The sequence below is a fragment of the Clarias gariepinus genome, chromosome 18, assembly GCF_024256425.1.
Source record: "Clarias gariepinus isolate MV-2021 ecotype Netherlands chromosome 18, CGAR_prim_01v2, whole genome shotgun sequence".
NCBI classification, from domain to species: Eukaryota; Metazoa; Chordata; class Actinopteri; order Siluriformes; family Clariidae; genus Clarias; species Clarias gariepinus.
The window spans coordinates 25,072,628-25,097,343 of NC_071117.1; the positions used below are offsets into that span (position 1 = coordinate 25,072,628).

Below are 24,716 nucleotides of genomic sequence, written 5' to 3' on the forward strand. Positions count from 1 at the left end.
AAATGGTCAGAGTCAGTCTGCTTGCTGTTTTCCCGACGAGTATAAAATCATTAGTCTATTTCTGCCGGTGCGCTCTGGAAAACACCATGCATGCGCCTGAGCGCTTATTAAAACTATGATATAAATTAAAGAGGAGAATCACAATGCCGAATCGAAGTCCTGAGCCCAAACCTCATTTAAATTAAATTAACAAATACTATAAGTAAAAAAAACAATAGCCCATGTTTAGAAACCGTTTATAAATTCTTTCCGACATGAGTTGGCCCGGTGTTATGCGCAGAGCGCCGGGAGATTTCCTGAAGCTCCGAAATCACTGGGGCATTTTTTCTAAATAGATGCTATCGTTAATAACTGATGGAGGTTTTGAGCTGTATACACACGCATTTTTGAGGGTTTAAAACGAATTACTCCGAGCAGACCTACATGAAAGGTGAGAAGTGAGTAACTGCGCTCGCTGTCGCGGTGTATATACTGTACAACACACGTTTATCAACCTTTTAATAAAATGCTGCCCTTTGTAAAGTGAAAGTACTTTACAAAAGACAAACTGCTTTATTTTAGTCATGAATTCACAATCACATCACATTCCAGCTATTATTTCCAGCCGTGGTTAAATAATGTATGAAATAATTATTAAATGCTGGACACAAACAGCAAATATAATTATTATTATAAAAAGTCCGAAGAAGTTCGTGGTCATAAAATAATATTTACTTAATAATATAATATATATTGTTCTGATGATGTCGACACATTTTTTACGTTTTAAATAAGATATGTTGGCATATTTATGAATCAGGACATTCGCATAGTTAAGACTACCTACTATCAGGAAATTAAATTAATTTCAACACCATGTAAACCGAGACATTGGTATGTCTTTCACTGTTTTGTCCCTGTTAAAACATTACAAAAAATATATAAGAAACTTATTAAGAATTTTAAAGCACGAATTTGGGCATCTCATTTCATCATTATGAAAAAAATATAAAGCACATATACGCACATTTATCATAAAAGATCTGTTGTAAAGCAAAATAAAATTCATGTTTGCTTCAGCATTGGGAACAATATTGTTTTAGACTAAGTAATTATACACAATTCTTCGTTGTTCAGTACTTGGTCCGGCGTTTAAATAAAGTTCTTCCATGCGCCATCTGGCGGATATTCAGTGAAGCACAACACATTTATTAAAATTCCCGAATGTTGCTTACGGCAAGTCGCGGCGCGCCGCGCGCTAAATTGAGGCATCCCGCGGGAAAACACGCGCAGTCTTAATGGCCACATCTGTTCTAGCCTGAATGAGCAGTATGAGAAGAAAGTGCGTCCGCACATGGACCTGATGCTGGAGGCTCTCTCTGGGGTCCCACTGCCATGTGGGAGTGGTGAGTCACCTTTCATCAACAATAAAGCAATATTGATTTTATTTTAACTTCTATATCTTAACTTGTCTCTTTCTCAAATGTAAAAATTAATAAATGAAGAATGAGAGCATTGTTGTGAAGTATAGTCCAAGCACAATCATTAAAATTCTCAAAAAAATAAACTCACTCGGTGTTCGTGAAAGGTTAAGTAATGAATGAAGAATAAATTTCATTACTTAACCTTTATTCTGCCATCCATTCTTTGATTACTTAACCGTTCACAAACACAGAGTGAGTTTTTTTTTATCATGTTAAAGTTTTATTTTTTCGGTTTGTTTTGGTTTGTTTAAAAAGGACATCTTGAAAAATAATTTATAAAAAAATTATCATAATTTAAAATGTAAAAAAATTAAAATGTCTAAAAAAAAGTATTATATATTATGATGGTCCACATGTAGAAACTGTTCTTTAGGCTGCTGGTTCTCGAATGAATGCCTTCAGAGGATCTGTATGTTGGCAGTCTGGACAACATTCGTTGTAGCGTTACACATTTTCAAGGAAGTCAAGTTTATTGTGTGTGGCTAGCTACTAGGGCAAACATCTATGTTGTCCAGAGAAATCATTTGTTAAGGATTTGCATAATAGGTTAAGCATCCTGATGCATCCAAGTTTTGGTTTTCCAAGAAACGCACAGAGATAAAACAATTAAAGTTTGTAACATTGTAAAATGCTGTAGCCTCCTATAGTCATGATAATTTCATAAATTTTGCTTATGTAAGGAAGCAAAACTAATGAAATGAGGGGATGTAAGGGTTTTAAAAGTTGCGTAGTAAAAGAAGCAAGTTGCTCGGTCTGTCCCCTGTGCTTCGGTAAGCTTTTCTGGCGCCAGCAAAGACTTAGTCAAACACACACACACACACACACACACACACATTGTCTGTCAGAAATGTCTCTGTTTATTGACAGCAAAAGATGGGGTTTCTATATGTTTGACCAAACGCCTGTGCCATCGACACATGTTACTACATGTGGTAAGAACATGAACAATTGTAAATGTCCTGGTGAGATCCAGAGATGGATTACAAGATGTTGGCTTGAGTTGGGGGGAGAGGGGAAAGGAGACAGAGGGAGATAGAGAAAGAGGGAGAGAGAGACATAAAGAAAAAATGGGAAGGTGAGCGTGGGAGCATTTACACCTTTAAGAACAGATAAGGAGACAGAAAGGTAGAAGCAGGAAAGATTTAACACGTTAATATTAGATCCATGAGGAAGAGAGCAAGAGAGTAGAAACAACTCCTTTATATATAAAATAATTCTAACAGTTGCCCTCTTAAATTCTAAAAGAATTTGTGATTATCAATTAGTTAAAATAGCAAGAGATATTAATGTGAAGAAGCAGAGATTTATAATTAGTAAAGTCAGCAAAGATGATGATGAGAAAAGATAAAGAGAATAGATAGAAAAGTTATAGAGAAGATGGTTAGGATTGAATCACTTCTAGAATCACAATTAAAAAATTTTATTAACAGTACATAGGTCATCAGGCGTTTTTTTTTTGGGCACAAAAATAAAATTAAATGTGGAAAAAAGCAAGCTAATACAAAGGTGAACCTACTGTATAGGTGTATGTAAAAAAGGTGAGAAGTGACGAGAGCCCCTTTTTGAGGTGTCTTCAGGACGTGTGTTGCTCCACTAGCCCCTCGGTGCAGGCTAGGAGATCTTGTAGGGTTGTGGTCGATTATCGCAAGCAGTCAGAGTTGTTTGCAGTGCCTTCTTTACACGGCTGGCGTGAATCCACTGTGGCTGTGAGTCTCTGAGAACAGCTGTGCGTGTCACTGCACAGTTGTAAGTGTACTGTAGGCAGCATCCCCCACCTTCCTGGGATTTAAACTTTTCACCAGCACTGTATCACCTGGGATGAAAGCGTAAGTAGGCTTGTCTGTAGGCAGAGGGAGAGAAGCAGAGGCATTATCATGAACACTTAAGACTGGTAAGGTTAGCAGCTTGAGCTGAAAGCAAATAAGCTTCTAATACAATACTGGGCAGTTGATAGATAAAATAGCCGCAATATGTCACATTATCATTAGGCCTCAAACAGAGCCATCAACATAAATATGCGTGCCATGCTCTAAAGGAGTGGTAGATAAATCAGAGCCTACTGCGGAGGTAGTGGTGATCACAGTCATAATCAGCCCAGTCTGGTTGGGTTTGATCAGTGTCACAGAGTTTCATAAGACAGTGTACGAGTACAGCCGGAGTGTTGGGTGTCGATATTGGTTTAATAGTTAGATTATGTGTGGCACAAAGAATAGCTTCGTATCGTGAACGACGTTGAGCTGTCATGTGCTGTGTTTGAATATTATTAGGGATTGTTATAACTTGGTGAGATGAGTGTAATACTAAGGGGTACGAGAGAACAATCTTTTCAGTATCTGTGACAATGAGAGCAGAGGCAGCCACAGCTTGCAGACACGCAGGAAGTCCTGATGCTACAGTATCTAGGGTTTTAGATAAGTATGCAACTGGGCTAAGACCCCTGCTGCCTTCAGAGACATATAGGTAAAATGGCTTGCCATAATCAGGTAGACACAATGCTGAAGCTGAACTTAGAGATTGCTTGAGGTAACAAAAAGAGTCCTTCATCTCAGATGTCCACGTGATTTTGTCTGGTTGAGTGGAGGAGCATGACTGGCACAATATCTTGCCATGGTAGGCACAGTCAGGAATGAACTGCCTACAATAGTTTATAAGTCCAAGAAAGCTCATCATTGCTTGCTTCATGTCAGGTGGACGAATCTCAACAACAGATTGTATGTGAGCAGCAGATAATGTTTTTTGTCCCTGGGTGATTGTGAATCCCAGATAGGAGACCTGGGGTAAGCAAAATTAAAGCTTAGTGAGTAATACCTTAATTCCAACATCAGCCAGATGTGTCAGCATGCGCAGTGAATGTTTGCAACATAAGTCCTCAGTTTCAGCTGGGAGAAGGATGTCGTCGGCGTATAACAGAAGGCGGACTTTCTCAGGCAGGGTCAGGGAAGCCGTGGAGCCGTGAAGCACAGCCGGAGAGTCTATGAACCCTTGAAGAAGACGAGTCCAGGTCAGTTGTTGGTTTTTGCAGGTGAAAGCGAATATAGGCTGCGTCTGCTCACTGACAGGGACACTGAAAAAGGCTGAACACAAATCAACTACTGTAAAATATAAATGATTTGGAGGTATTGACATCAAAATGAATAGGACATTATGGAAGTAAATTTTATTTGATTTTACTTGATTTTATGTAACTTTACTTCCTTTTAAGGAATAAATGGTAGCCCATATGAAAGTATTCAGAAATGTGTGTGCGAAGCTGCACGTATAGGCCTGAGATTCTGCTTGCATAAACAATCTGATATATACATTGAGGCCCCTAGACTGGGAAAGCTTGATGAACCCCAGATGTTTAGGATGACATCGTTGCATGTAGAATGAATTCTTTTGTCCTGGTTGACTATATAAGTGGGGAGCCGACGGGACAGTGTTGCGATTCTGCAGTCTCCCCCGGCCGTTATTGCATGATAAATAAAGGTCGTGATCTTCTGAAACCAAAGCCTGGGTCTTCAATCAATTTCCACGACATCTTGGCGCTGCGAGCAAGGGTGGTGAAGGGGCAAAGGTGTGGCTGATCACCGTGGGCATCCTTGGCGGGCAGCACAAACAGGTGGCCACCTAAAAAGGGTAAGCAACTTTCGCTTATATACTTAGTTTGTGTTGGTTGCTGGGATAACCTGTGGTGGTAAGGACACCTGATAAAGACCTCTCCAAATTAAGTAGTCTCTACATGGGCTTTGGTTCCAGAACGAAATGCATGCATCAGCTTACTAACTGTTGTACTGATAGTAAATTGATAAAATAAGCATTGCATTTGTCTGTTTTGTTGTCAAGAGGGCATTGATTGATGGCAGCAATAACAGGTGGTATGAGAGAGCGCATTTGAGTGTCTATTTAAGTTGCTAAGAGGGCAATGTAAAAAGGTAGATAGTCTTGATATTAATTTGTACTCATTGTCAAGTGGGCCTTGATTGAATGGCAATAGGGGGAAGGAGGTTAATACGGAGTTGCGCTTAATTAGTAATATTGTTTTTGTGAGGATACGCAACAATTAATAAAAGAATACCCTTTCGTATGAGGAACACTTTTTGGTGTCGTAAGCATTTTGTAGCCACATTAAAATTTGTATTGTATGGGGTTTTGTGGCATTTATTGATATCTTTTCCTATAACATTTACATTTAGGCATTTGGCTGACGCTCTTATCCAGAGCGACTTACATTTTTATCTCATTACACATCTGAGCAGTTGAGGGTTAAGGGCCTTGCTCAAGGGCACAACAGTGGCAACTTGGTTGTGGGGTTTGAACCTGGGATCTTCCGAACCGTAGTCCAATGCCTTAACCACTGAGCTACCCCTGGCCCTATAAGGAATGTACAGGTGTACATCATAAGCATAAGCATTGTGTCATAACTTTCTATGTGGAGCACTATTTTGTGCCATTAAGTTGAATGCAATTGCAATTGTTTGTGTCTAATTGATGTTGTGTCTGTCTATTACTGTTTGAGTGTGTGAGAGCTCTAAGTGTGCCTGAGTGTGTCTGAGAGAGAGAGAGGCTGGTTGAGTGAAACCATAAGCTTCGTGTCGAGTAAACAGGCCTGGACCTCCCGAGGGAATTGTGTGTACAACCCTCAGAGGGGGGGCAGCTTGTTGCCAGACCGGAGTCGTGTGTGTATGAGCCCTTATTAGTTTAATAACTGAATAAAGAGTTAAATAGTTAAACATTACTCAATAAAAGGGACAAGTGTGAGTGTATTAATGAGCCCCAATTAGTAAAGGGGACAAGTATGCAAAGAATAAGCCCTATTTTCCAGGAAAAGAGGGATAAAGTATGAATGCTTAAGCCTATGACTGAATAAATAAATAAATAGTTTGAAGTGATGAGTGTGTTTGAACCCTATATTAATACTGTGCCATTACTCGGTTATTGATAAAAGTGTTTACTGTGTATAAAATATACTGTGATTTTGGCAATATTGTACATTAAGAAGTGATTATCATTTTAAAGCTTGTTAAGGAAGGTGGATATTTTTGGCAGTATACAATATTGGATGTTGTTGTAAGAAAAGTTTATTCATTAAAATAAGCGCATAGGCACAAGTTAACGTACGACTAAGTTGTAGTGAAGTAGGCTATAAAGCATAATGGCAGCCTCTCCAGAGGAGATATTAGTGCTGAAACATCCTTTGTGTGCAGATCTCATAAATAAGATCTCTAAGAAATGGCAAAAGCGGACTAAAGATCTGATTACTAAATGGCCAAAGGGAGGGTCATTTGATGTGACACTGTGTTCGGAGATGGAAGTTTTAATCAGAAATTATAAAACAGCATCAAGAGAGAAAAAGCGTGTACAGAGAGAGTCGAAAAGACAGCAGGAGAGAGAGGTCCTAGCGTTGTTTAAGAAGGAGGGGGAGGAAGTGGTAAAACAGAAAAAGCAAGCTAGGAAAAAGTCTAAAAAATCAGGAAGTGAGGCCCAGAGTAATGGAGGGGAAATTTTAGTCACCCCTCCCCCCTATGTGCAGACTAAAGGTCAATTCCCTCTGCTTAAAGGCACGGTGGAAGTGTCTGGTGAGATGCAAATGGAAGGTCATGTAGATTTAGACGGAGACTACAGAGAGTCGTGTGTGAAGTCAAGAAAGAGGCAGGATAGGAAAACAGATAGAGAAGAAAGCACACCATTAGATTGTTACAAGGAAGTAAGGGCAGATCTACAGAGAGTAAAAAGGTTGTATGGGAAGGAAGATAAGTTAGAAGAATATGAAGAGGTGCAAACAAGTGGAGAGAGAACAGACAGGAGTGCTAAAACACCAGTAAAAAGTCAGATACAGGTAGATACAACATTAAGGACTGGGCGTGGGCCTTTGTGCAGTGGAGAGGAAGGGGGTGAAGAGGATTTGTCAGTTAATATGGGTAGTTGGAAACTGGGAAGGGACACGGGGAGACTTAGGAACCTGGCTCCACAATTTCCAATTTTAATTAAAGGTGCATGGGGACAATATGTACCATGGGCAACTCAGGATCTCGAGGGGCTTGTCAACCGCCTCCCTAACATTCACGAGGGTGCAGGGAAATGGATTAAGGTCTTAGAAGAGGAGACCTCAGGCAAGCTTTTCTCTGTGGGGGACATGAAAGCTCTGTTGGCAAAGATTTTAGGCGGAGGGAAATTGGAGGAGATCCTCCAGGCTTCTGACCTGAGCGAGGCCATAGATACATACCATATGGATGGAACTGTGTTTGATGCTTATCGTCCTTCTGTGTGGCAAGCCTTGCGTACTGAATATCCAACTAGAGTGGACCCAAAAGCTTTAAAGGGGGAAAAGTTGGAAGAAACAGAATCCAACTCTGTACATCCAGAAGCAGCTAAAAAGATGGAAGCAAGAGACTGAAAGTGATCCAGAAGGAGATGCATTGTTGTCTACGCTGTTCAGACAAACCATAGTAAATGCCATGCCTCAACCAGTGAAAAGTAAACTGGAAGATGTGGTCGCTTAACTTCTAAATCACACAAAGAATTCTGTGATCACGTCACACATGCTGTTGAACAGTATAGAAAAAATGAGCAGAAGTTGAAAGCTAAAGAAAAAGAACTGCAAAGAAAACTGGCTTAGTTACAGCTTGAAGAATTAACAAAGAAAAACAAGAGAAAAGTCCAAGCTACTCTAAGAACAGAGAAAGCAGAGCAAATGTCCATGAGGGCCCCAAGCAATCCATCACCCACAGTCCAGCCAGCTGCAGTTACTGCGATGACAGCACCAGCCGCATTCTCTCCAAACTTAAACCAGATGCCTGCGCCTGGCATTAACGTTTTCACTCAAAAGCCAGGGCCGAGGGAGTGGAGAGCCAATCAACAACAGAGAGGACAAAGGAACCCTCAGTCTAGCTTTCCCCCAGGCGTATGTTGTGGGTTGGGACAAGCTGGACACAACCGATCACACTGCCTTTCCCATCCATGGCCCCAAGCCCAAAGGAGTGCGGTGGGAGGGGGGTGGCAACAGCCTCCTCGAGATCAGGTTCAAGGCCCAGTAAACCCATGGGGGGGTCCAAAACAGGGATATTAGGGGTTTTAGAGAATCCTACAGGGGAGAATCAGTTACCTATTTTAACAAACTAGTGCAGGACAAGAACCCATGTTAAACATTGAGGTAGACGGTAAAAGTACACCCATGTTAGTTGATACAGGAGCGGTTTATACATGCTTAAACTTAAGTCATGCCTCACATCTCCCCATGTCTGGAAAATTTGCCAAGACAGTAGGATTCGCGGGAAAAAAGCAGTTAATTCCTATAACCGCTCCAGTCCGTCTACAAACTAACAACAAAAGTGCGACCCTACCTGTATTAGTTTCAAGTCAGACACCGGTAAATTTATTAGGAAGAGATGCTTTATGTAAATTAGGACTGCAAATATTGTGTTCTCCAGAAGGTGTGTATGTTGACATGAAAGGTATTAAAAATCAAATGGTAATGATTGAGCCACAAGCAAATGTATATTGGGTAGGACGGCTGGAAAAAGACGTTAGTCAAATAATCCATAAATGGGGAAAGTTCATTAAAGCACAAATTCCTGAAGCACAGCTACCTTGTTCGGCTTTTCACTGCACAATGATTTATGACCCAGCTAAGGACACTGACTTAGAACAGACATGGCAGAAAGAGACAAGGGAGAACAAGGTTGAGTTAATCACACAGTACATCATCATAGGCCAGCAAGAAGCAGCTATCAGTGTAGATGAGTGTGATTTTGTAAAAAGGTGGTTTAATGTAACTGATTCTGTTCCTCATGTGACGTTGTATGTAGGAAAAAACTACAGCTCAAAGGACTTAGGACCAATGATGAAAAAAGCTAAAGAGGTCCAGTGGGAATCAACCATAAACCCATTGATTTTTCATTCTGCAGATAAAAACTATATGAAAATCTTGTGTGGTAATAACTTGATTGGTACTCCTCAGGAAGTGGTAATTAACAGCAACTCACAACCCCAAATTACATCAGCCTCTGAAGTAATTAATACTGCCGAGGAGGAATTGTATAGGGACATGGAGAGTCAGGTCCCACCTGAATTATGGTCTCGGCATGATACAGATGTAGGTCTAATTAAGTCAACCAGCCCAATTCAAGTACAACTTAAACCAAATGTAAAACTGCCCAGGATAAGACAATATCCTTTGCGACCTGAGGCAGAAGCTGGCATAAAAAACACTATTAAAGGCCTTGTAAAAGCATCTGTGCTAGAAGAGACAACGAGTTGTTGTAATACCCCAATTTTCCCTGTGATCAAGCCAGGTACAAATAAATGGCGTCTTGTGCATGATTTGCGTGCAATTAATAACATAACTGAGGATTACCCAGCTGATGTTCCAAATCCACACACACTGCTGACTAATGTCCCTCCCTATGCCAAGTACTTTACTGTGATTGATCTTTGTTCAGCTTTTTTCAGTATTCCAGTGGCGGAAGAGAGTAGGTATTTGTTTGCGTTTACATATGCGGGTAAACAATATACATATTGTGGGGTGGCACAAGGATTCAAACACTCACCAAATATCTTTAAAAGCTGATTTATCAGATTTAATAATGGAGAGTAACCTGCTGCAATATATGGATGATCTCGTAATCTGCTCATCCTCTTTAGAAGCATGCCATAGAGATTCCATTAAAGTGCTCAACAAGCTTGCACAGGGAGGTCATAAAGTGTCTAAAACTAAGTTGCAATACTGCAAGCCCCAAGTTGAATATTTAGGGCGGCAAATTTCTCATGGTTCAATAGCCATAGCGCCTACCCAGTTAGAAGGCATAAGTAAAGCACCGTTACCACAAACAGTTAAACAGTTGATGACCTTCCTAGGCTTAACAGGTTTCAGTGCTGACTGGATTGAGGAGTATGCAGTGAAAACAGCTCCACTGAGAGAGATCATTAAAAAAGAAGAAGTGCAAAATCTAAGTGCTCCCTTAAAGTGGAACACAGATGCACTGTTAGCTTTCGAATCCATCAAAAAAGAAATGCAGACAGCACCTACCTTAGGTATACCTGATTATACCAAACCGTTCTATCTGTATGTGGCTAACCGAGCTGATGGATATGCCTCAGCTGTGTTGATGCAGGAAACCTGCAGTGGTAGGAGAAAACAGCCCCTAGCTTACTACAGCACTAAGCTAAATAATGTAGCACAAGGTTAACCGCCTTGCTACCAACAGGGTCTTGCAGCAGTACATTATGCATATGACAAAGCATCCACTTTGACTATGGGTTACCCAGTAACTATTTACACACATCATAAGGTGGTAGAATTAATAGAACAAGGGAAATTTGTTCTTACTCAAGCTCGCATTCTAGCATATTCTTCACTGCTCACATATCCTGACATTACTATAAAGAGGTGTGACACAGTTAATCCAGCTGAATTGATTCCTTTATCTTTTGAAGGAGTAGCTCATGATTGTGTGGCGAATTCATTGTCATTTACCAGGTTACGGCCTGATCTTGAGTCTAAACCTATAGCTGAAGCAGAAGTCACTTACTTCGTTAATGGATCTAGTTTTAGAGATCATGTAGGAAGTCACACTGGGTATTCAGTAGTAATGAAGGATGGAGAAGATTTTAAACCTATTTTGGCTAAGCACTGTTCAAACCGTGTTCGGCTCAGTTAGCCGAGCTAAAAGCACTCACCCCTGCTTGCCAATTAGCCAAAGCACTAGTGGCAAATATTTTTACAGATTCAGCCTATTCACATGGTGTATGTCATCTGTTTGGAGCAGTGTGGAAACAAAGAGGGTTTAAAAGAAGCGATGGAACTCCCATTCAGCATGCTGAACAAATAAGTAAGCTAATGTCTGCTATGATGCTACCTAAAAGATTAGCTATCATTAAATGTCAGGCCCATAAAAAGGGAAATGATTATATCACTAAGGGTAACAACATAGCAGACTTAGAAGCAAAGCAAGCATCTAAGTGTCAACTAGCTGTACAAGTGCCAATAGTCCTTATAGAACCGCAGCCCAAGTTGGAGGATATTATTTGGATTCAACAGCAAGCAGGACCGTATGAGCATTCTATGTGGCTCCAGAGGGGAGCTCAGAAGGATGCACAGAGTATTTGGCGTTCACATGAAGGTCTGATCATAGCTCCTACAGCGTTGTTGAACATTTTGATTTCAGATGCTCATGGATTTGACCATTGTGCTAGAGGAGAGGTTCTGAGGAAAATCAAGCAACAAGGATATTGGTCTCCATATCTGCATGCTATGGTTGATGAGTTTCTAGCTTCATGTGAGATATGTGCTAAGCATAACGTTAGAAAGGGAACAGCGACACCTATTGGCCATATACCGGTACCAGAGGGACCTTTTAAGCATTTGGTTATGGATTATGTGGACATGATAAAGTGTGCTCGAGGCAAGAGATACATGCTTGTAGTAATTGACAGATTTAGTAGATGGGTAGAAGCAATGCCATCTGCTGATGAAGGGGCAGGAACAGTTGTGAAATTCCTCACCAGAGAGGTGATACCTAGGTTTGGAATTCCGTCAGAAATCAGTTCAGACAACGGATCCGCGTTCATTCAGAAAACGGTAAAACAGGTATTACAACAGTTGAGAATAAAGCAAAGATTTGGGTGTGTCTATCATCCGCAGTCCCAAAGTATGGTAGAGAGAATAAACGGAACGCTCAAAGCTAAACTTAACAAGATTTGTGCTAGTACAAAACTTAACTGGGTTGATGCTTTACCTCTTGCACTAATGAGTTATCGCATGCAAATTAACAGAAATACCCACTTAACCCCGCATGAAATGCTTACGGGTCGACCCATGCCTGTGCCATTTTGTAGAGGACCCTATAAAGACCCACCTCTGGAACAATTACAACTGGAACTCAGATCATATATAAAGAAACTAATTGCCATACATAAAGCCATTTATGTGCAGGAAAAAAGCAAGGAGCCGGAGGAAGAGAAAGACGCGCCGTGTCCCAGCACTCTAGGAGACCAGGTCTATCTGTGTGTGTTCAGGAGGAAGTGGCACGAACCCAGAAGGGAGGGGCCATACAAGGTCGTAGCAGCCACCCCCACAGCAGTCCAAGTGGAACGCAAAACCACCTGGTATCACTTAAACCATTGCACAAGAATCCCTAAAGTAAGTAGGAAAAAATATGCAGAAGAAGAAGAAGACCCACCACCCGACAGTGATAACGTATAAGGTTTTGAAATCTGTGTAATGGGGTGGAGGAAATAAAAAAGAAAAATGGGGAAAATAAAGTGGGCAGCATACCTAATGATCATTATTTTCCAGGTATTAAATCAAGCTGTGGTCAGCTCACCTCTACAAAGATCCAACCAGACTTCCTAAGAATTAACCTTACAGCAAGTAAATGTTGGTCAAAAGGTTCTTAGTTATCAATCTATGGGCAGGAAAAAGGAAAAACTCTTAAGCATGGCACAAAGTAATGAGTGGTATAAATGGGCTGCCTACACAGCCCAGGAAAATAAAATAACTAGTTGTTTGGTTTGTACTCCATCACCATTAGAAAAGGTTATAGTGGTACCCAATCCATATGACTTTAGACATTGTGCAAAATTTACCCAACAGTTTTGTCATCTACATGTCTTCCGAAGACCTCTGTGTCCAGCTGAATGTTTAGCAATATTGAGTAGTCCAGATTACTTTAATAACTTCCATACACCTGAATGGGGGGAATGGTGCCAGCAGCTGGACGTAAGAATTGAGGAAAAAAAGATAGAAATCCCCTCTGAGTATGAAATAGATTATACCCTTGAGTATGAATGTTTCAATAAAACAGTGGAAAATAACAGTGTGGGGGAATTTCAAGGTAATTGTATGATAATGTGGCATCTGGACACTGGCTCTTTTTCACGAATGGATGTTCATAAGAAAACTACACTTCATGCAACAGTCACAGTGCAGGGTAATATAACTATAACACATAGCTGCATAAAACAAACATTATTGTTTCCCTTAAAGTTCCGTTATGATGACCAATCAGTACCAGTAGCTGATTTTTTCTGGCTCTGTGGAGGAACATAATTGAGGGCAACATTACCAAAAAGTTGGAGAGGAATCTGTGCTAGAATCCGGATGCTTCAAGAAATGTCAATAGCGGGCTGGAATATAGACCAGCCTGTACAGCGTAACTCAAAAGACCATCATAGAATAAGAAGGGCTTATCAGGCAGATCCCAACGTGTACATAGATTCAGTAGGCCAACCCACGGGTATACCTAATGAATTTAAAGCCAGAGATTAGGTAAAATCTGGATTTAAATCTATTTTTTTATGGATAACTGTAAGCGTCCTCCACTAGAGGTCACTGTTTTTATTTTGTGGTTTTTGTTGGCCGACTCAGTTTCCCAGCAGGCACCTCGGTCAGGTGAGGCAGTGCACACCTGAACCGAGGTAGCCATCAATCAATCTATAAATAGCTGTTTAGACTGGGAAACTGGGTCGAGCATTTTTGGTAACACCACTGTCATTTGTGTGGGCATTTTGTTCTGTTCTGTTTTGTTATTTGTTTAGTTTGTACTTTGATTTTAGTTGTGTTGACTTGGGCTCTCTTATTGGCAATGTTTCTGTGTATCTTGTGTGTGTCTGTGTGAGTGGAGCTGATTCAGTCCTGTCCTCCTGTGTTCTTGTGTTTAGCTAGAGCAAGTAAGTAGGTAGGTGTGTGTTTGGCTAGGAGCGTGTTTAGCTAAGATCTATGTTGAGTTACAGTAACTAGCATGCTTCTAGCCATAGCCTCTCTGTGTCTCTAGCTGTCCTGTGTTTCCTCTCCCCCTAGTGTCCCAGTGCGCCTAGCTTTAGAGTGCTGTCCCTCCTGGCTTTGGAGTAACGACTAGCTTGTGAGCTTGGGCTGCCTCGCCTAGCCACTGGGTATTCTTTGTCTATGTTTCTGTGCCCCCATTCCCTAGTTTGTGTTAAGCTATTAGGTAAGTGTAGCTTAGTGCATGTTGGGGCTGAAGACATGCTTAGCTAGGTGTATGTGTAGCTAACTGCCATGGTTAAGCACTGCTTAACCATGTTTAGCTAAAAGCCATGCCTAGCTGATTGCCATGTCTTTAGCCCTTGTCCCGTCCCTCTCTTGGTCTCTCGTCTCTAGTCTCTACGTGTCTCCCGTTCTCTCTAGTGTCTCCCTCCTCTCTAGTGTCCAGTTTCAGCTCCATGCATCGTTTGTGTCTTGTTAGGTGTTTGTCCCCCTGCCTGTGTCTCGCCACAGGACGTGTTATGTGTCTCCCTCTGCCTGTGTCTCGCCACAGGGCGTGTTATGTGTCTCCCTCTGCCTGTGTCTCGCCACAGGGCGTGTTATGTGTCTCCCTCTGCCTGTGTCTCGCCACAGGGCGTGTTATGTGTCTCCCTCTGCCTGTGTCTCGCCACAGGGCGTGTTGTGTCTCCCCCTGCCTGTGTCTCCCCCTGCCTGTGTCTCCCCCTGCCTGTGTCTCCCCCTGCCTGTGTCTCCCCCTGCCTGTGTCTCGCCACAGGGCGTGTTTTGTGTCTCCCCCTGCCTGTGTCTCGCCACAGGGCGTGTGTTTGTTCCCCTGTCTGTGTCTTGCCAGAGAGCCCCTGTTAGCACAAAGTTAAGTATTGTTTGAGTTTGTTTGTTCCTTTGTTTGTGTCTTTATTTATACTTTGTGTTTAACCATAATTAAAAGACTCTTTTTGGTTACACCACCCCTCTGCCTCTATGCCTGCTCCTTCCGCCCACGGCGTTTAACACCTGCCACAACACCCCGTTCATGACAATAACACCTAATAAAAATGCTGAATGGATTAACTATATTTACTACAATCAACAAAGATTTATTAATTATACCGAGGATGCTTTGGCTGCTTTAGGAGAACAATTAGTAGCTACTAGTACAATGACTTGGCAAAATAGACAAGCATTAAATTGGTTATTAGTTGAAAAAGGAGGTGTATGCATTCTGTTTGGTGATCAATGTTGTACATATATTCCTAATAACACAGCACCCGAGGGAACTTTTACTAAAGCCATGAACCAACTAAAAAATCTGAGATGGGAAGTAACTGAAAATGCTGGGAGGGATAGTAAAATATGGGACTGGTTAAATCTAAAACTGGGAGCTTGGGGAGCATGGTTTGCTAAATTTGGTATGTTTTTAGGATTTGCTATATTAATAGGAGGATTGTTGTTACGTTGTGTGCTTCCTATATTAAAATCTTTGGTCATAAAAGCTACAGTTCAACAAATGGAAGTATTAAAATGGCAAGATGAAAAAATACCCCTAACCAATGACAAAGACATTTATGACCCTGACTGTGATTCACAAGAATCAGAAGAAGATTCAGGCACCTCGGACGAGGACGAAGAAGATGATTAACGATGAGCCATGCCTTGGGTGAAAGCACTGGCCGGGCCTCTCCCCAAAAGGCGACCCTCTACGATGCGCAAAGTATCTGGGTTGAAGATCCATATATTAGGACACAGCTGTTTGAAATTATATTTGCTTTTAAAATTGTACTGTATTATGCATGGATCAGTTTAAACTATATATATGTTATCCAGATTATTTAGCTTAATGTAATTCTAGGAAATCACTGTATTACTCATATATGCATGTCATGTTATTGTGTTATGGAAAGTACTGTATAAGGTAAAGGAGGTCGAGTCTTTTACTCTGTCCTAGTCAAATGAGGGCAGAGAAGTTTGGCTCGATCTTCGCTAGAGTACAAATACATGGGTTGGTCATTGATAAAAGTCCAGTGATTTAAATTAATCACTAGCTAGTGTAAGAAGGGCTAGCACATGGATTTGCACTCTAGATAACCAGTGATATGGGACTTATAAGCCCCAGAGGGGGGGATATGGAAGTAAATTTTATTTGATTTTATTTGATTTCATGTAACTTTACTTCCTTTTAAGGAATAAATGGTAGCCCATATGAAAGTATTCAGAAATGTGTGTGCGAAGCTGCACGTATAGGCCTGAGATTCTGCTTGCATAAACAATCTGATATATACATTGAGGCCCCTAGACTGGGGAAGCTTGATGAACCCCAGATGTTTAGGATGACATCGTTGCATGTAGAATGAATTCTTTTGTCCTGGTTGACTATATAAGTGGGGAGCCGACGGGACAGTGTTGCGATTCTGCAGTCTCCCCCGGCCGTTATTGCATGATAAATAAAGATCGTGATCTTCTGAAACCAAAGCCTGGGTCTTCAATCAATTTCCACGACAACATCTGGAACAATAGGACTGGCAGAAATTACAATATCATTAATTTTGCGCAAATCTTGGGTAAATCTCTATCCTTTTCCACCTGCCTTTTGTATAGGATTAACAGGTGTATTGTATAGAATGGATAGGAACTTGACAAGACACCTTGTTGTATTAATGACAACTTTCTCAATACCTGCTTCTTTATCTGGTGAAAGAGGGTATTGTTCACAATACACAGGTGTCAGTGTTTTAAGTTTTGCTGTGTATGGTGTAGTGCAAACTGTGTTTACTTCATTAGCATGAGTAGACCACAACCTCGAAGGTACAGAAGACAAGTAGGATAAGATGACAATAGATTCATCAGTGGAATCAACCTGTGGGATCACATCAGAGAACATATTCAGATAATTAGTAAATCAATTTATTATAGGTCTTTAAAACGGTTTCGCTCTCTGCTAAAGATATGCAACAGCCTAATTTATACAGTACATCTCGGCCTAGTAAATTGAACCGAGGTGAAGGTATCACAACAAAACGATGACGAAAATGCAAATTTGGATCATCTAGGCTAGTTACAGAAGGTTAAAAAGTTTTGAAATTGTCTTGATGGGGTCTTGTAATTGGGACCCCATCAATCCCTACAGAGCTGATAATGGATGCTGAAACGGGGCCGTGGTGCTGAGAACCACTAAAAGAAGAGCATGTAGCTCCAGTGTCTACCATGAAAGGATAAGAAGTACCACTGATATTTAACATTAAAATGGGTAGGTTTTGTGAGTCATTATTCACTGCGGGGTTCCTGCTCTGTGGGCAGCCCTATGAGAGAAATTCCCATTGTTTTTTAACAGATGTAGGCCTGGTTGGGCCCAGAGTACCTGATTGGGTGGTCGGATGCATTTGGTGAGCCTGTGAAGTAGAAGAGACATACCCATTTTCCATATCGTTCTGTTTTTGTCTACAGTCACATGCCCAATGTCCTTCTGCCTTGCAATAATTGCATATTGTCTGTTTCCATTGCCGTTCCCAGTGCCATAGTTTATTACAGTGTTTGCACCTGGCATGTTGGCATTTGGTGGATTGTTGTAAACCATAATCATAAACAGCGGCAAGATTTGATTAGAGTTTCCACTGCAGGTGGTGATAAAGGCATCTGCAGCATCCAGATTGCGCACCATCCCTCCCAGGATTTGTATGTCAGGTTCATTTCCGGTTTCTGCTAGAGACATTTTAAGAGTTTTGGCATAATCAGTGTTCATATTAATAACAAATGTAGTTTAAAATAGCTGTGTTAAATGTGGATAAATATTATGACCAAAGAGAAGTCCTCCGTGTTCAGACCATGCAGTTTTAAACCTATTAAAAAAGACAGCTGCTGATTCACCTGGTTCCTGACTGATAGATGCCGCCTGTGAGAGATTTTCTACAAGAAAAGCTTTAAGTTCAGTGAACATGTTATCAATATGTTTGTAATCTGCCCGTGAATAATAAGCACTCCATGTGTCTCCATTAGCATCAATCTCATCATCTATAGGTATATCATGTTCGTGATGAAGAGGGGTCCGTCTTCCTATAACGAGGAATCCGTCACCTCTGCTCCTAGAACACGTGTTAAGATGCACCTTAAATCAGGACCAGTCTACTGTAAATAACGTGTTGTGCTTTTAAGTTGGTCACAAACAAGTGAACATCAGATGGTTTAGGAAGGCTAGAAACAATGTTGTGGATATCAGATAGAGTTAGAGGTGAAATATTCCATCTCTTTTCTCCACATGTATCAAATGATATGCATAATTAGGTGTTTTAGATGTGAGACAGGGACTATCAGTGTTCTTTGACCTTTGTAATGACTTATCTGCCAAATTAAAGGAAAACACCTTGAGATTTTATCATACCATGGCCCCCACCTTAAGAGCTATGTGTGTCAAACTGTGTCACAGTTTGGTACGGAAGCTGCTTTGTTGCTAAGTGTAAGCCACTGCAGTGGGTGGTGAAAACTGCCCAGCGTATTATAGGGACTCCACTTCCAGCCATTGAGGACATTCAAAAGAAACACTGTGTGCGTCGCGCACGCAGTATTCTTAAGGATTACTTGCACCCTGCCGTTTTCTCTTCTGCCTTCTGGTAGGCGCTTCAGGTGTCCCAGGTCAAAAACCAGCAGACTGAGGAACAGCTTCTTTCCCAGAGCTGTCTCCTTATTGAACTCTGCCTCCCACTGACACCTGCCCACACCTCTCACACCCCTATACTCTTCCCATTACCATTACACTATTTAATACGGACTGCACTAAAATGTTCATACCTGTTTGAAAATACAAATATCCACGCACAATACATTTGTAAACTTCTGACTGAGTATATATTCGCACATGTCTACTTGTTAATTCCTGTCCATAGAAAATAGCAACCTGTATAATATGTTCATATCTATTTGCAAATTCCTGACTATAGTTAACAGCAACTTGTATATATTGTTTATCCATGGTAGATTTATAATTATAGCTTGACTCAGATTGAGCATAGAAAGTGTTCTGCGCATTGGGTGGTGAGGTAAATAAGCCTCCATTGCAGATTTTCCCACCTTTGTAATTAACAAAAGAAATGACTAAACTTATGTTTGAGATCAGATCCTTGGTAGTTCCTTACAACCTTTGTTTCTCTAGCATAGTGTTTTTTTTTTTTTCTGATGGTCTGGAGCCATGCCCGTATGCTGCCAGGTTCCAGATAAATACAGTATAGGCTGAATTTGAAGCTCTGTATTTATATCAACTTTAACCCAGGGTGTGTGGTTCAAGCATATGATACAGATTTTTGCAATAATATGTTCAGTGCACATAACAATGCAATTGTGATAGAGTTTGTGAATTTATTAATGTCTTTGTTTGCTATTTGACGGAAAATCTGGGAGTTGGTGGATTGGAAACAGTCCTGAAGTGTGCCTCCTAATTATATAAAAAAATTCTCCTGAGGATTGTTTTATTTATATATCTTTTTATATGTCGTAAAAACAAATTGAAGTTTAAAAGAACTTTAGTACTCAGGTTTTATAGGAAAAAGGCTGCATGCTTCCTGCCAATTAATCTGAACAATTAATCTGACTAACATTATGGATGTGACATTTACTGTCTTCTGGATTTTTACCTTGTGGTCAGGCAAATGTAAGTGTGTTTTGTATATAAAAATAAACTGTATGAATGCAATTTAGTTCATTCTCAGAAAATCAATTCAATTATATATTTTTTAAAACAGAGAGAAAAGTAATTATTTGTTTTTTATATTTGTCACCTCATAGGAGTGTCCCTTTAATTCTCTGATATTAACTTTGCAGATATGGTGACAAGATGTCCACTCAAACTCAAGATGAAGAAGAGCAAAAATGAAAGATGGCATAGAAAGATTAATTACAAGGATATTGAAGAAGAAATAAAAAATGCCGAAGATGTCAATACAATAATCAGAAAAGGTGTGTACAGCACCCAAACCGCCTTTGAATCACGCTGTTTATCAAGGTGACTCTGTTAACATCTCTACTCTATAAGTACACAACAAAGATATAAATATCACACAAAATCACATTTCAGACAAAATATGGGCAAATACTTTTCCTCCATGAATGAATGAATTCACCCAGGCAAATCTTAGGATGGTGCTTGTCCCGGCATTATTATTATTATTATTATTATTATTATTATTATTATGCTTACAGCATAAGGAAATTAATTTTAATCCTCATTTTAACGAGGACTTACCTAAAAGGCTATGTTAAAAGTACAAGAAAGTTTCCTGCTTTCCTAGTCCTTTTGACCTGCAGAAGTGTTTTGTAGTACAAAAAGCTGGAACATAAATTAATATACAGTAGTTATGATTATATGTAATTCATTTAACTAAGGTATTACATAATGCTCAATACAGGGTATTTTTGATAGTATTAAAGTTTGAGTATTCCATTTTATTACTGGGTTATTTTAGACAAATAGCTTTTTTAATGCATATTCTTTAACATTTGCTGCTTGTAAATTTTTTATGTACTGTATACCAAAAGTTATTTTTAATGTTTTAATTATTATCGTCTGCATGTCATTTTAGCTCAGAATGAAATAGCTGGGGGTGTGGACATCAGTCATGAGCTTATTAGCCTGGAGGTAACATCACCCAACGTTCCTGACCTCACACTCATTGATTTGCCTGGTATTGTTCGTGTGCCAATGAAAGGCCAACCAGAGGACATCAGAGAACAGGTTAATTACTTTTACTGATCATTTAATGAATTATATTTGGTATGTGGTTTACTGATTAAATATGACATTATAAATAACATTGTAATCCTAACACATATAATATAAACTGACAAAACAAAAACAGCTGATAAAATAAACATTCCTGATTTTATTTTAGAGTAAGAGCCTGATTCGAAAGTTCATCACAAATCAGGCCACCATCATGCTAGTGGTGGTGCCCTGTAACGTAGACATTGCCACTACTGAAGCACTAAAGATGGCTCAGGAAGTTGATCCACATGGCACGAGAACCCTTGGTCTGTATTTTATTGTGTAGTAAATTGAAAAATGTACGTTTTCCATTTGTCTAGCTTTAACACATGCATTAGATGTCTTCTATTACCTTTTGTCTGTTTTAATCAGGCATCCTAACAAAGCCTGACCTGGTGGATAGAGACATGGAGGAGACAGTGATGTCCACCATCATGATAATGAGTTTATTTCCCTCAAAAAAGGATACATGATTGTCAGGTGCCGAGGAGAGCAAGAGATCAAGGAAAACATCCCACTACATGAAGCTGTCGAGAAGAAGGACTTCTTTATAAACCACCCACAATTCAGGTGCATATTTTAGCTAAGCTTAATTTTTAAAATTAATTTATTTGGCAGAAATTTGTCTATTTCTTTACTTTTACATTTTAATGAAAAAAATGCAGTATTCAAAATGTATATGTAAATACAACAATATTAACTATATTCACTAGTACAAAATGTTATATTTATATTTTTATTGTTGTTTTTAAGTGTAAAATGCAGTTGATATTTTTTACAGCACATTGTATAATGAGGGAAAAGCCACCATTCCTAACTTGGCTGAAAAACTCACGCACAATCTTGTCCATCACATCAAGGTAAATTTAGTACCTTCACAAAGACTACACACTGTGTAATAAACTAACATCCCTACTTAAGGTAAAATTTGTTTTTTAGCAATCTCTACCACAAATAGAGGAGCAAATCCAGATTAAGTTGGTTGAAACTCAGGAGGCACTGGATTGCTATGGGTTAGAATGTCCTACAGATCCAACAGAAAGAATGATCTTCCTGACTGATGTAAGTTGCACACAAAAATGAAATAACACTAACTGTAAGTATACTGTAGTTCCTGAAATTTAAAACAGCTGGGAGTTATTGTCACATCCTCTGTACAGTCCTAAACTGTCCTGTGATTTTTTTTATGATTTGCTACACATTTACTACAGTTGCCACTTCTGCCATTTATAATACTCAATCAGTGACAAAGTTTCAATAGCTTTCCATCACTAAAACACTACATATATCACACTAAGATAACAAAACACATTTCATCTAAATTTCAGCAAAATGTTCTGTGTAACTCTTTTGTAAATTTATATACTACAAGTAACCATGATAAGACCATCTTATCATGGTTACTTGTAGCATATAAATTTACAATTATTTGTTTTGTATATAATTATATATAAATCATTGATTGAAGTTTTTTTTTTAGATTTTAAAGAACATTGTTTCTTTATTAGAAAATAACAGCATTTATTCAAGATGCTATCAGCCTTACAACTGGAGAGGAGCTGAAAAGTCTGCGGCATGTCAACATCTTCTCACGTCTGAGGAAACACTTTGCTAAGTGGAAGACAGAGCTAGATATATCAGGCATAAAATGTAAGTGACCTGGTGTGAGGGTATATCACTCTGGCTGCATGTTAACAGCATTGCTTTAGCATTACATTTTATTGTTACACATTTGTTAAATACCCATTACCCGTTTAAATTAAATATGTTTTTTTACATTCCATTTTACTTTATAACATAGAGTTTTCTTAAATTAATGACAAATATGGTTACATTTTGTTACATGTTTTTTCAGTTTTTAAACTAAATTCAGTGAGGTTATAAATTATGTTGTGTTGCTATACAGTATAAATACCCACTCTTATTAGACAAAAAAAATAATAATATAGAGGGAGGGAAAAAAGGCCCACACTGAAGTTGATGTCATTTACCTTTATCCTGAATACTTTGATGAAAATATCTAGTTAACAAGGTACTTGATGAGGAACTACAATTGTATGAGGAAAAATACAGAAGCAGAGAGCTTCCAGGCTTCATCAACTACAAGACCTTTGAGATAATGTTAAGAACCCGGATAAAGCAGCTGGAGGAACCTGCTATTTGGAGGATGAGGGAAATCTCAGGTATATAGCATGGATTTGTTAAAAAGACGCCAGATTCATCTGAAAGAGGCTCTAAAAAAAGTGATTGAATTTTAGTCTCAATTGTCAGTGCAAATTTAAACCTTTTTTTTTATTATTTAAACTATAATTATTTTAGTTAATATAGTTAATCAAAACTATTTTTTGTTTGTTTGTACATTATTTATATTAACATAACCAAAGATTCTGTTATTTTCCATGGTACTGTGTTGTCTATCAAAAATTATTCTGAGTGTACTATTTGAATTTTATGTTTTTCCTTCCTAAACATGCTTGGGAGATGATTCATTATTTCTTTTCACTTTAATTAAAAATTGATTTCTTGGTGGCCAATAACTTGAGCTTAATTTTTTTGTTATATCTTTTAATTTCATTTAACATGTGCTATAAAAATGGTGATGAGTTTAAATTAACTTACAGGGTCTTTAAAGCCTTTTTACATGACATGTGATACATAACTGCATGCTCATTGCCTTTACCAATTGGTCAAAATTGAAAACTACAAGAAGTGCTATTAGAGGACCTTTAGATTAAATAAATCCAGTAGAGTGGGGTTTTATTGTTATTTTAATCATATATAGAATAGTACACAGTGAAACTAACGTTCGAGTCAAGTAGGCTTTTATTGCCATTTTACCCGTATACAGAATAGTACACAGTAAAACAAAACAACATTCCTCAGTGACCAGGATGCAGGAACTACTCAGGAACCCAGCTTTTTATACAAACCTTTTTTATTAATTAGATGAACAACAGACAAAAGTTAATGGGTAAGTTGACAAAGTTAAAGTTTTTACAATAAATTGTACTAAAAAAAACAATATTTTTCTCTTTCTGCTAACAAAATCTGTTCATGGATTGTATGGATAATGAACACCAGAAATCAATGTGCACCACAGTGACGTTGTGTCCCATAAAACAACAACAACAAAAACAAAAACAATAAGAAAAAAAGGGGGATAAAGAAAAAAAACCTGATACTTTGTGTGTTACAAAACCAAAACTGCCAAAATATTGCACAATTGCCTGAAAAAAAAAAAAAAATTGCCAAAATTAGTGAATGCTTAAAAATGGTATTTATCTAATTTAAACTGTTTGTGTATGTGAAGCACCTACAATTAGATTTGTAATACACCTTCAATACACACTGTAAAGCCTATTTATACTTATGATGTAGAGGTAAAACTTTAAACAATGTCAGCATTTAAATTATTGCTTTTCTCACTCTTTATTGAATCTATATATTGTGCATTAACTGGCTAAAGCCTACATTACATTTAGTAACACGTGTGAAAAAGAGCATGTGTTTCAGTAAATGTAAGTAAAAATTGCTGAAATGTATGTGTGATCATGTAATTCACAGCAAGTGTTAGATAACAGGCATAGACATCTGCATTTTACAATTTTGATTACATTATTGGTAATGTTACAAGGCTGTTAAAGCAATGACATACATATGCTGCATAAGGATTTGGCAAAAACTCAAATCCATATAACTACGGAAGAATGATTAAACCTCACTTAAGTTTTTGTTTGCATTGAAGGATCAAAGAGGCATGCTATTTTGCCTTGTGTTGGCTACCAGAAGATTTTATTCATTAAGCACGGAG

The 24,716-nt window shown here is 39.0% G+C and overlaps 1 pseudogene; it reads left to right on the top strand.

Moving 5' to 3' along the window:
• Positions 1–1,342: 1,342 nt before the first annotated feature.
• On the top strand, positions 1,343–23,163 carry LOC128506350 (interferon-induced GTP-binding protein Mx1-like; annotated as a pseudogene).
• The last annotated feature ends 1,553 nt before the right edge of the window (positions 23,164–24,716 follow it).